Raw genomic sequence first — 12,061 nt, 5'->3', positions numbered from 1 at the left:
ATTTAATGAGTCTAATTTAGATTATGACTCATTAGATCAATTTAATTTAATGAATTAGTTTCATTAAGTTGGCTTGAATCAAATGGTTAGATTAGATCAACCATGAGAGAGATTGAGTCAAGTTTGACTTGACTAGAGAGGAAGAGGAAGAGTCAAGTTTGACTTGACTCTTTACCACATCATGAGTGAGGTGGCAAGATGTGGACCAATAGTGTTGTTCCACATCATCTTGCTTTGCCACCTCATGGAGCTTACAAGCCTCCATTGCATTTAATGTGGGTTGGCCACATTAAATGAGTGGAGGTTACTCATTTGCCACATCATTGTGAGGTGGCAAGATGTGGACCAATGGTAATGGTCCACATCTTCATGATGTGCCACATCATAGGAGTTACACAACACCTCTTAATGGCTTCACATTAATTGTGATTAATGTGGAATGGGAGTTACACTCCATGGAGTGGGCGGCCACACAAAAGTGATGAATGAAATTTGATTTTCATTCAAGGCATTACTTCTTCTTCTTCTTCCTCAAGAGAGCTCTCTCTCTCTCCTCCTCTTGCCGTGACCACACAAGGTGCTAGCACACCTTTGTGTGAGGTCTTCTCCACCTACGTGTCCGTGTGGATACTTCTAGAGGACCGACGCTTGACGGTCTAGAGATCCGGCAACTCCTTGGACGAGCGGGAACACGAAAGGGCACGCAACAAGGGTAAAGCTCTCAACACATAGATCTAGGAGTAGATCTAAATGTTTTTTTTTGAAACTCGTACTTGTATTTCGTTCGGTTTTCCTTGCACGGATCTACGGCTTTGGGTGATTCGGGGTTTCCGCGAGCGAAAAGTGGTTTTCGCGGCCCGAAAAATCCAACAGTGGTATCAGAGCCACGTGCAAGGCTTGTACGAGTTTAATTTTTGGTATTATGAAAAACTAAAGTTTCTGTAATTTTCTGTAAAATTATGATTTTATAGTTTTTATGGGTAATTTTTCCGTAGAAGCGAAGCACAAGTGTCTCGGCACTTGTAGGCTTCGGCTACCGGAAAGATTTTTCCAAAACGGCTTCGTTTTGCCCCAAATCCGTTTGGGACAGCGGGCTTGGGTGCCATTAGATCGCAAAGGAGCAACTCACGATGGTTAGATCGTGGGTAGGGGTACTGCCCCTAACCCCACAAGGGGATTTGCTCCGCGATTGCACCCGAAATCGCTAAAAACGAACCTGCCGGGAAGATTTTTTCGAAACGGCAATGTCTCGACCCAAATCGTTTTGGGACAGCGAGTTTGGGCGCTGTTGGATCGCAAAGGAACCCTCGCGATGGTTAGATCACGGGTAGGGGCGCTGCCCCTGGCCCCGCAAGGGGATCCGTTCCGCGATTGCGCCCGAAACCGCTAAACGGGACCGCCGATAAATTTTACTCGTAAAAATTGTAAAAATTATTTTAAAATTATATAAAATTATGAAAATATATAATTTTGAATTATATATTAATTTTGTGATAGTCATGGCCCAAAAACCCAATATGATTGGATTGTGTTGTAATTCATAATACGGCCTGCGTGCCGTTATGTGTTTGCGCGTGTTGTATGTTTTTATTTTTCCGCGACCTGCGCGTCGTGCCTTTCTCTTATATTCTTGTTGTAAATTAGATTTAGACTCGAATGTAACTCGAGTTTCAAATTGTAATGTACAAATTGAAGCGGTGGAGGGTCCACACGAGACGGAGTTCCGAGGCGGGCACGAGCAACACAAGGTGGTCAAAGGGAGGAGCTTGGAGAAGTTGTTGACCCTAGGTTGACCATTCGATCTTCTCATTGTCTTGAGAAGATCGTAGTAGGGCCATGACTAAATCACAAATAGATTAATTAGTTAATTGCTTATGTATATGATGCATGTTTAATAAGTAATTAATTAATTAGTACCTTACGATTAGATTAGATCTAAGTCGTGCACATGATGCACCCTTGCGATTAGATTAGATCTAAGTCATGTACAAGATGCATCCTTTTCGATTAGATTAGATCTCGATCGAACAAACTCTAAATGCCTAACCGTGCCGTGATACCTATCACTACTTCGATCACATGTATTGTTGAATCTGCCAAAGCAGAGCAATACATATTATCTTGGTAGGGTACGGAGGGACAATCTTGGTCCCGCCTATCAACGCATGGGTGAATACAAACTCAATTAGATTGAGTATTTCTAGTTACTCGGTTGGATCGAGTCAACTATAGGCATTCTTCCAATAGTTGGAAAGGTAGGACAAAATCACGTTTATATTAACTCTCGGGCGTATTAGCCAAAGCTAACTCGAGTTTTAATATAAATATGGATCTTGATCCTATAAACAAGAGTTGCATAGAGATGTAATTGGTAATCGTTACCTACCGATCATACTAAGCCTTGGGCGTATTAGCCAAAGCTAACTCAAGGGTTAGTATGTTGTGGATCTTGTCCCACAAGAATTATAGTATTCAGTGGGAGCATCATTTAATTAAAGGCCTAATTAAATGATTTTAAAAGAATATGATATTTATTTCTGCAAATTTTCTGTTGTAGATAACCATGACGTCAAATACGAACTCTTTCTCCCTGTGTTCTGTCCTTAAGAAGGACAAGCTCAACGGAGCAAATTTCCTGGACTGGTACAGGAACTTGAGAATAGTTCTCACTCGGGGAACGAAGCATGCGTTGGAGCAACCCATTCCGAGGCTCCTCCCGCCACTTCCACGCGTGACCGGGATCCTTACAAGAAGCATTAAGATGACGCATTAGATGTGTCTTGTCTTATGCTCGCGACCATGAACTCGGAGCTTGAAGCAACAGTTGATGGGCGCTTACGATATGATTGAACATCTTTGTCACCTATATCAAGGACAAGCAAGGCACTGGAAGAGGAACTCCAAAGAATACCTGGAAGATCTTAAGAAGAAGAGAAATAAGATTTCTACTTCAGGTATACATGTTATAGAAGTCAACCTCTCTATTTCTTCATAGTGGGTATTAGATACCGGATGTGCTTCGCACATTTGTACTAATGTACAAGCGCTGAGAAATAGCAGAGCATTGATGAAGGGTGAGATAGACCTACGAGTAGGCAATGGAGCACGGGTTGCTGCTATTGCTGTAGGAACTTACCATCTATCTCTGCCCTCTGGGCTAGTACTAGAATTAGATGATTGTTGTTATGTGCCTGCCTTGACTAAGAACATAATTTCAGTTTCTTGTTTGGACAAGAAAGGATTCTCGTTTATAATAAAGAATAAATGTTGTTCTGTCTATTTAAACGATATGTTCTATTGTAGTGCACCTCTGATAAACGAACTCTATATTCTAGACCTTGAGAGCCCTATCTATAACGTAAATACCAAGAGGTTCAAGTCAAATGACTTAAACCAAACCTACCTCTGGCACTGTCGCTTAGGTCATATAAATGACAAACGCTTATCCCAGCTCCATAAGGATGGTTTGCTGGACTCATTTGATTTTGAATCATATGATATATGCGAGTCATGCCTACGAGGCAAGATGACCAAGACTCCCTTTAGTGGGCACAGCGAGAGAGCAACTGATTTGTTAGGACTCATACATAGTGATGTATGTGGCCTTTTCAATGTTGCTGCTAGAGGCAGTTATAGATACTTCATTACATTTACTGATGACTTCAGTAGATATGGTTATGTGTACTTGATGACACATAAGTCTGAATCCTTTGAAAAGTTCAAAGAATTGAAGAATGAAGTACAGAACCAGCTTGGCAAGAGTATTAAGATACTTCGATCAGATCGAGGTGGTGAATACTTAAGCCATGAGTTTCGTGACTATTTAGCTGAGTGTGGGATTCTATCCCAACTCACTCCTCCTGGAACACCGCAGTGGAATGATGTATCCGAAAAGAGGAATCGTACCCTATTAGATATGGTACGATCTATGATGAGTCACACAGATCTTCCGACATACCTTTGGGGCTATGCTCTAGACACAGCAGCTTTCATTCTCAACCGAGTTCCATCCAAGGCCGTGATAAAGACACCATATAGGATATGGACTGGGAGAGATGCCCAGGTGTCTTTCATGAGGATTTGGGGTTATGAGGCTTACGTACGACGTCAAGTCTCAGACAAATTAGGACCCAAATTCGACAAATGCTATTTCATTGGATATCCCAAGGAAACTAAGGGATATTACTTTTACATTCCTAGTCAGCACAAGGTAGTTGTGGCAAAGACTGAGGTCTTTCTAGAAAGGGACTTTGTTTCTAGAAAGACTAGTGGGAGCGCGTTCGATCTTGAAGATGTTCAAGATACGAACAATAGCACTGATGCCTCGATGGAAGTTGAACTGGAACCACAAGTGTTGTGGATGATGTTGTTCCACAAAGAGTTGAGGAACAACAACAAGTTCAAGTAGACATACCTCTTCGCAGGTCTGATAGGGTACGTCGTCAGCCTGAGAGATACTCATTTCTCTTGTCTGACCATGATAACATTATGCTCATAGAGGATGAGCCTACCACCTATCAGGAAGCTGTGATGAGACCAGATTCCGAGAAATGGCTAGAGGCCATGAGATCCGAAATGGAATCCTTATACACCAACCAAGTATGGACTTTGGTTGATCCACCTGAAGGGGTAAAACCCATTGGGTGCAAGTGGGTCTTTAAGAGAAAGACTGACATGGATGGACTTATCTATAAGGGTCACTTGGTAGCTAAAGGTTTCAAGCAGATTCATGGTATTGACTATGATGAGACCTTTTCTCCAGTAGCGATGTTTAAGTCCATTCGGATCATGCTTGCTATTACAGCCTACCATGACTATGAGATATGACAGATGGATGTCAAAACCGCGTTTCTGAATGGAAACCTGCTCGAGGATGTGTACATGACACAACCTGAGGGTTTTGTAGATCCACAGCATGCTAGTAGAGTATGCAAGCTGCATAGGTCCATTTATGGACTAAAGCAAGCTTCTCGGAGCTGGAATCTTCGATTCGATGATGCAATCAAACAGTTTGGTTTCATCAAGAACGAAGATGAACCTTGTGTCTACAAGAAGGTTGTAGGGGATATAGTTGTCTTCCTCATATTGTATGTGGATGACATACTACTCATTGGGAAGGACATCCCTATGCTTCAGTTTGTCAAGACCTGGCTAGGGAGTTGCTTCTCAATGAAGGACCTAGGTGAGGCATCTCGTATTCTAGGGATACAGATCTATAGAGATAGATCTAAGAGATTGCTTGGCCTAAGTCAGAGTACATATATTGACAAGGTACTCCTTCGGTTTGCCATGCAGAATTCCAAGAAAGGATTTCTGCCGATGTCACATGGCGTGAGTCTTTCGAAGACTCAAGGTCCCTCTTCTAGAGAAGAGAGAGACCGCATGGATCAGATCCCTTATGCCTCAGCCATAGGATCGATCATGTACGCCATGCTATGTACTCGACCTGATATCTCGTATGCTTTGAGCATGACGAGCAGATACCAGTCAGATCCAGGTGAAAGTCACTAGATAGCGGTCAAGAATATTCTTAAGTACTTATGAAGGACTAAAGAATATTTCTTGATATATGGAGGCAATGATGAGCTAACTGTAAAGGGTTACAGTGATGCCAACTTCTAGACCGATCAGGATGATTAAAGATCACAGTCGAGGTTCGTGTTTTGCTTGAATGGTAGTGCTATGAGTTGGCAGAGTTCACAGCAGTTCTACAACGTTTCCATCTCATTCGAGAGATTATCGATAGAGGAGATGTGGAGATTTGCAGAGTACCTACAGAGGCTAACATCGCAGATCCCTTGACCAAGGCTTTGGCACAGAGAAAGCATGATGGTCACACTAGGTCATTAGGCCTTAGAGCCTATACTGATTGACACTAGTGCTAGTGGGAGATTGTTAGTTAGAGCACTAGAGCCAATCATTTGATGATTGTATAGACTCATGTATATCATATTCTTGTATATATATTAAGACATTTGGTTTTTGGTTATTATGCTTATTTGTATTAGTGCCAGATAAAATAAGTATAGTAACGTCCTTGAGTAGAAGGTTCTTACTTATATCAATCGATTGGTTGAATCGATAGTGAGATGATATAGGGAACACTACTCTAAATCATTCCTAGTCGAGTATTAACATTCAGGGATAATGTTAATACAATAAGACTAGCATGTAGGTCAGCTCGATGACTTGATCTCACAAGTCATGGATATAGAGATATCAAGCTGACACATGGGTATGCATTAGAGAATGTATACTGAATAACCCGCCATGAGAAAGTATCATGGATCGTTATATGAGTGTCATATACTTTCTCATGTGGCTATTAGTATGACTATTAGTCCTTTGACCTGAAGTCACCATGGATCCCTACATAAGGAGTTATGTACTTTGGTTTCGTCAAACGTCACCCGTAACAGGGTGGACTATAAAGGCGATTACTGGGTATGTAACAAATTATGCAGAGGGATGTGAGTGATGTAGATGAGATCTATCCCTCCCATATGACGGGAGCGACATCAATATTCTTGATAGAGTTAGACCACGAAGTGCATGGCCATGCCCAAGTGAGTCAACATGAGATGTTGAGCTCATTTGATTGAGTGAGTCTACTTGGAGTTCAAGATTTAAATTGATTAGAGGATGACACGGTCTATGCCTCACATTGATCAATCTAGATGTCTAGGATAGAAGGACAATGTCACATATTGTGAGGAGCCACAATTAGTAGTCACAAGGTGATGTTGGATCTCAACATTCTTGTAACTTGGGTAGTAATGATGTGTTGCTAGATACCGCTCATTACTTATGATCCAGTAGTAAGAGCGGGCCCCCCCTCTTGCAAAGTCAACGCCAAGTGGAAGTCACCGGAGTAGCCGCCCATCCGGGGAGAGTGTGGTCCGACCGGACGGACGACCATGGACGGCCGGTCCGACCGGATTGCCGACCGGCCGATGGAATCTAATACCCGGATGGGTCCGGCCGGCTCGTACTTATGGTCGGAAGGCACCCTGTCAAATCGGGGTTCCGACGCTCAGTTAAAAAGGTCATGGACCGAGCTGAACTTTTGACCGACCACAGTCATAAAGCACCCCTGTTTATTAGTCTCCACAAAGCACAAGTAAACCACTGCGGATGTCCGGTCGGATGTTGAGGGAGATGTCCGCTCGGACGACAAGTTTGAAGCAAGGGAAAAGACCCGAGGATTTCTTCTCTGACAACCGGTAGGTTTCACGTGTGTGCCATGCTCCAAATCTTGTGACAGGGGATTCTGCTGTCCCATCGAGGGCATGCTTTGACTATAGCGATATGGGTCAGGTAAGCTTTCTGACAGCCGCATACCTAGGAAAGGACAGAGGACACGTATGCACCTAGGTACGCGTGCCCAAACCCTTCACAAGCTCTATATAAAGAACCTCAGGTTTCGCCGGGGAGGTACGTATTCTGAGACTTTGGAAGCCACTTTGTTCATCGTAGCTTACCTGACTTGAGCGTCGGAGGGTCGCCGCCGGGAACCCCTTCCCGGCTCGACTTCTGTGCAGGTTAGCCGGAGCATCGCGCCACCAGTGGAGGATCTACATCAGCGAGCCGAAGAGCGCCACGTGCCCAGCGTCTGTTGACTTCTGGTTCGGACAGGATCAATTTGGCGCCGTCTGTGGGAACGCTCCTGCATCCGACTGGAAACAATGGATGAGGCTGGACGACAACACACGGTGGCGCTTTCGACGGAAGAACTCGAAGCTCTGGTCGAGATAAGGGCCGCCAAACTTGTGGAACAAAAACAGAAAACAGCAGCCGAGCGGCCTGAGCAACAAGCAACATCTGCGTCAGGTGGCCGAGCGGAAGCACCTCCAGCCACCGTCGCATTCCATCGAGCCTTGTTTCGCACCCCTGAAGCCGTACCAGCTCGAAGAGATAGGGGATCTTCTTCAGACGAAATGCCAAGGCGGGATGACAGAAAAGGGAAAACTCCCCGGGCGGACTCATCTCCCGAGCGGATCAATCGCCAATTCTCGGAGGCTATTCTACGAGACCCTCTACCCAAGCACTACGTGCCTCCGACGATCGGCGAGTACAACGGAACAACGGACCCGGATGATCATCTTGGTAAGTTTGATAACACAACTACACTCCATCAATATACAGATGAAGTAAAGTGTCGCGTCTTCCTTACAACTCTCTCGGGATCGGCTCAACGGTGGTTTCGGAGGCTGCCGGACGGATCCATCACTAGTTTCAAGGACTTCCGAACGGCCTTCCTCCACCACTTCGCTAGCAGTCGGCGTTATCAGAAGACAAGTGTCAGCTTATTTGCCATCAAGCAAGAGTCGAGAGAATCGCTTCGAGCTTACATCCAGCGATTCAACCAAGTGGCGATGGATATCCCAATGGCCACATCGGAGACGATGATGAATGCCTTCACACAAGGCCTTGTGGATGGGGACTTCTTCCGGTCGCTCATCCGAAAGCCGCCCCGAGATTATGATCACATGCTGCATCGGGCCAACGAATACATAAACGTGGAAGAAGCGCAAGCCGCTCGGAAAAAGGAAACTCCAACCGAGCGCGCACCTGTTCATGCCGAGCGGAAACAGCACGCCGCTCAGCAGCCACCCAGAGGACCGAGGACCGAAGCAATTCGATCCCCCCACGCCAGATCGCACGTACAAGAAGTGGCTGCCGCTCGGCCCAAGCCAAAGAAGAGGTGGACCCCTATGTTCTGCTCCTTCCACCAGACGGATACGCACAACACGAGGGATTGCCGAAGTCTTCCCTTCGTGGCCAATCCCGTTCCCAGGAAAGCCGAACGACGGTCTCCTCCCATCGACAGGAGACAAAGGACCCATGAAGCCGACCGGGCCCGCACCGAGAGGCGACATCAACAGACACCCGATCGGCACAGATCTCCGAGACAGGAGAATCGCCGGGCGTCCAGAGAACGGTCACGACCATCCATTCGGGAAGAGGAAAACAGGAGCAATACTTCCCGGGGCGAGATCAACGTTATTGCTGGCGGGCCGACCGGAGGAGACTCCAACCGAGCCAGAAAGGCGGGCGTCCGCCAGCTGCAGATCCACGCAGTCGGCTGTAGCCAAGAGCGGGCAAGTGGACCGGAAATCACTTTCGGGCCCGGAGATTTAGAAGGAGTAGAAGTGCCCCACGACGACGCTCTGCTCATTAAAGCGGTAATAGCAAATTATACTATTCACCGCATATTTGTTGACACAGGGAGCTCAGTCAACATCATATTCAAGAAGGCGTTCGATCAGCTGCAAATTGATCAAGCCGAGCTGCTTCCCATGACGACCCCGCTCTACGGGTTTACGGGCAACGAAGTTCAGCCGGTCGGACAAATTCGGCTGGCTACCTCATTGGGAGAAGAGCCGCTCAGGAGGACCAGGGCAATAAACTTCGTGGTGGTAAACTCTCCTTCGTCCTACAACGTCATTTTGGGACGACCGGCGCTCGGCGAATTCCGAGCGGTTGTCTCAACCTTCCACCAGAAGATAAAGTTCCCCGTGGAGGCCAAAGTAGGAGAAGTACGTGGAGATCAGCTAGCAGCTCGGCGGTGCTATATAGAGATGGTCCGAGCAGAAGCTTGTTCCGCTCGGAAGGCGCCCCGAATCGAGGTACACGCCATAACCGAGAAACCTCCTGCTTTAATTTATGATGAAAAGGAGGAGGTTCAGATCCATCCGACCCGATCGGAGGCCACGACTTTTATCGCTTCTGATCTGGAGGAGGAGCAGAAGGAGGAGCTGATCCAATGCCTCCAACGAAATCATGATGTTTTCGTCTGGTCGACACATGAGTTGCCCGGAATTTCGCCGAGCCTAGCGCAGCATGAGTTGCATGTCCGACCGGACGCTCGGCCAGTAAAGCAGAGAAAAAGGGATTTCAGTGCCGAGCAGAATGCCATCATCCGGGCGGAAGTAGCAAAACTTCTGGAGGCCGGCCACATACGCGAGGTGCAGTTCCCGAGCTGGCTGGCCAACGTAGTATTGGTCTCCAAGTCGGGCGGCAAGTGGAGAGTTTGCATCGATTTTCGGGACTTAAACAAAGCATGCCCCAAAGATTTTTATCCCTTGCCCCGGATAGATCAGTTGGTGGACTCTACGGCCGGTTGCGAATTGATTTGCATGCTCGACGCATACCAAGGCTATCATCAGGTGCCGCTCGCCCGTGAAGATCAAGAAAAGGTTAGCTTTGTGACTGCCGACGGCACATATTGCTACAATGTGATGCCGTTCGGATTGAAGAATGCCGGGGCCACCTATCAACGCTTGATGAACAAAGTGTTCAGGGAGCAGATCGGGCGGAATCTGGAAGTCTATGTGGACGACATTCTTATCAAATCCGTCCGAGCGGCCGATCTCTTCAAGGACATGGAAGAAACCTTCCGAACGCTACGCAAATATGGAGTCAAGCTAAATCCTCAGAAATGCTTGTTCGGAGCAAAAGGGGGGCATTTCTTGGGATATATAGTGACTGAGCGGGGAATTGAAGCCAATCCCAGCAAGGTGAAAGCTCTGCAAGACATACCTCCTCCCAGAAATACAAGGGAAGTACAACGGTTGACCGGTCGGATAACTGCTTTGTCCAGATTCATCTCCAAAACCGCCGACCGGAGCTTACCATTCTTCAAGATCCTGCGCAAGGCTACTAAGTTCCAGTGGGATGAAGAATGTGACCGAGCATTTGAAGAATTGAAAACATATCTAAATTCTCTACCTGTACTTGCCAAGCCGATCGGGGGTGAGTCACTTTATATGTATCTGTCGTCAACTGAGCATGCTGTAGGCTCGGCACTTGTGAGGGCGAGCGGCGAAGAACAGCCGGTGTATTTTCTAAGCCACATTTTGAAAGATGCTGAATCTTGTTACACCGGGCTCGAGAAATTGGCCTTTGCTTTGGTTCTAGCCGCTCGGCGCCTTCGACCATATTTCTTGGCTCACACCATCATCGTCCGGACGAACAGTCCACTAGGAAGAGTGCTGTTGAATCCAGAAGCGTCCGGACGGCTCATTAAGTGGACGACAGAACTAAGTGAATTTGACATCCAATATCAGCCCCGCTCGGCGATCAAAGCGCAATCCTTGGCTGATTTTGTGACCGAAGTGCAGAGGCCAGAGCCGGAAGCTCTGTGGAGAATATATGTGGATGGGTCTTCCACTCGGCTCGGAAGTGGGACAGGAATATTGCTACTCTCACCTCAAGAAGAAAAGATGCACCTATCCGTCCGACTAGATTACAAGGCCACCAACAATGAAGCAGAGTATGAGGCCCTTATAGCCGGATTGCAGGCAGCACGACATGTAGGAGCCGGTCGGGTGACACTCTATTCGGATTCACAGTTGGCCGCTCAGCAACTTTCTGGTACCTTTGAAATCAACAGCGTTCGGCTTAAGCTCTACGCTGAAGCCTTTGAAAAACTCAAAGCCACTTTCCGAGAGGTCCGTATTCAAAAAATTCCCCGAACGGAGAACCAGGCAGCAGATGACTTGGCCGAGCTAGCAAGTTCTATAGTGCCGGTCACCATTCAGCAACCTATTGAAAAAGTACTGCTGGTAGCGCACGTCGACCGGATGGAAAGCCTCACGTTTCCAAGCGACTGGAGGACACCCATCATAGAGTTCCTCCGCTCGGAAGCCACACCGGCCGATCGGGATGAAGCCCAGCTGCTCAGGAGGAGGGCCGGTCGGTTCACACTTATCGGCGATCAGCTCTACAAGAAGGCTTTCTCTCGCCCGTTGTTGAAGTGTGTGAGTTCGGAAGATTCGGCTTACATCCTCCAGGAGGTACATCAAGGGTCGTGCGGAGGACATCCGGGCGGACGATCACTAGCCAAGAAGATTTTGCTAGCTGGATACTTTTGGCCGACCTTACAAATGGACGCCGCTCGGACAGTATCTACGTGCCTTTCATGCCAGAAGTATCACAACTTCTCTCACCAACCGGCAGAGGAGATGAAAGCATCAACCGTTTCATGTCCGTTCGATCAATGGGGAATGGATATTGTGGGTCCCTTTCCAATGGCGACCGGGCAGAGGAAATTTTTGCT

The sequence above is a fragment of the Zingiber officinale genome, chromosome 8B (genome assembly GCF_018446385.1).
Source record: "Zingiber officinale cultivar Zhangliang chromosome 8B, Zo_v1.1, whole genome shotgun sequence".
NCBI classification, from domain to species: Eukaryota; Viridiplantae; Streptophyta; class Magnoliopsida; order Zingiberales; family Zingiberaceae; genus Zingiber; species Zingiber officinale.
Note: the sequence above shows the minus strand (reverse complement) of the source record.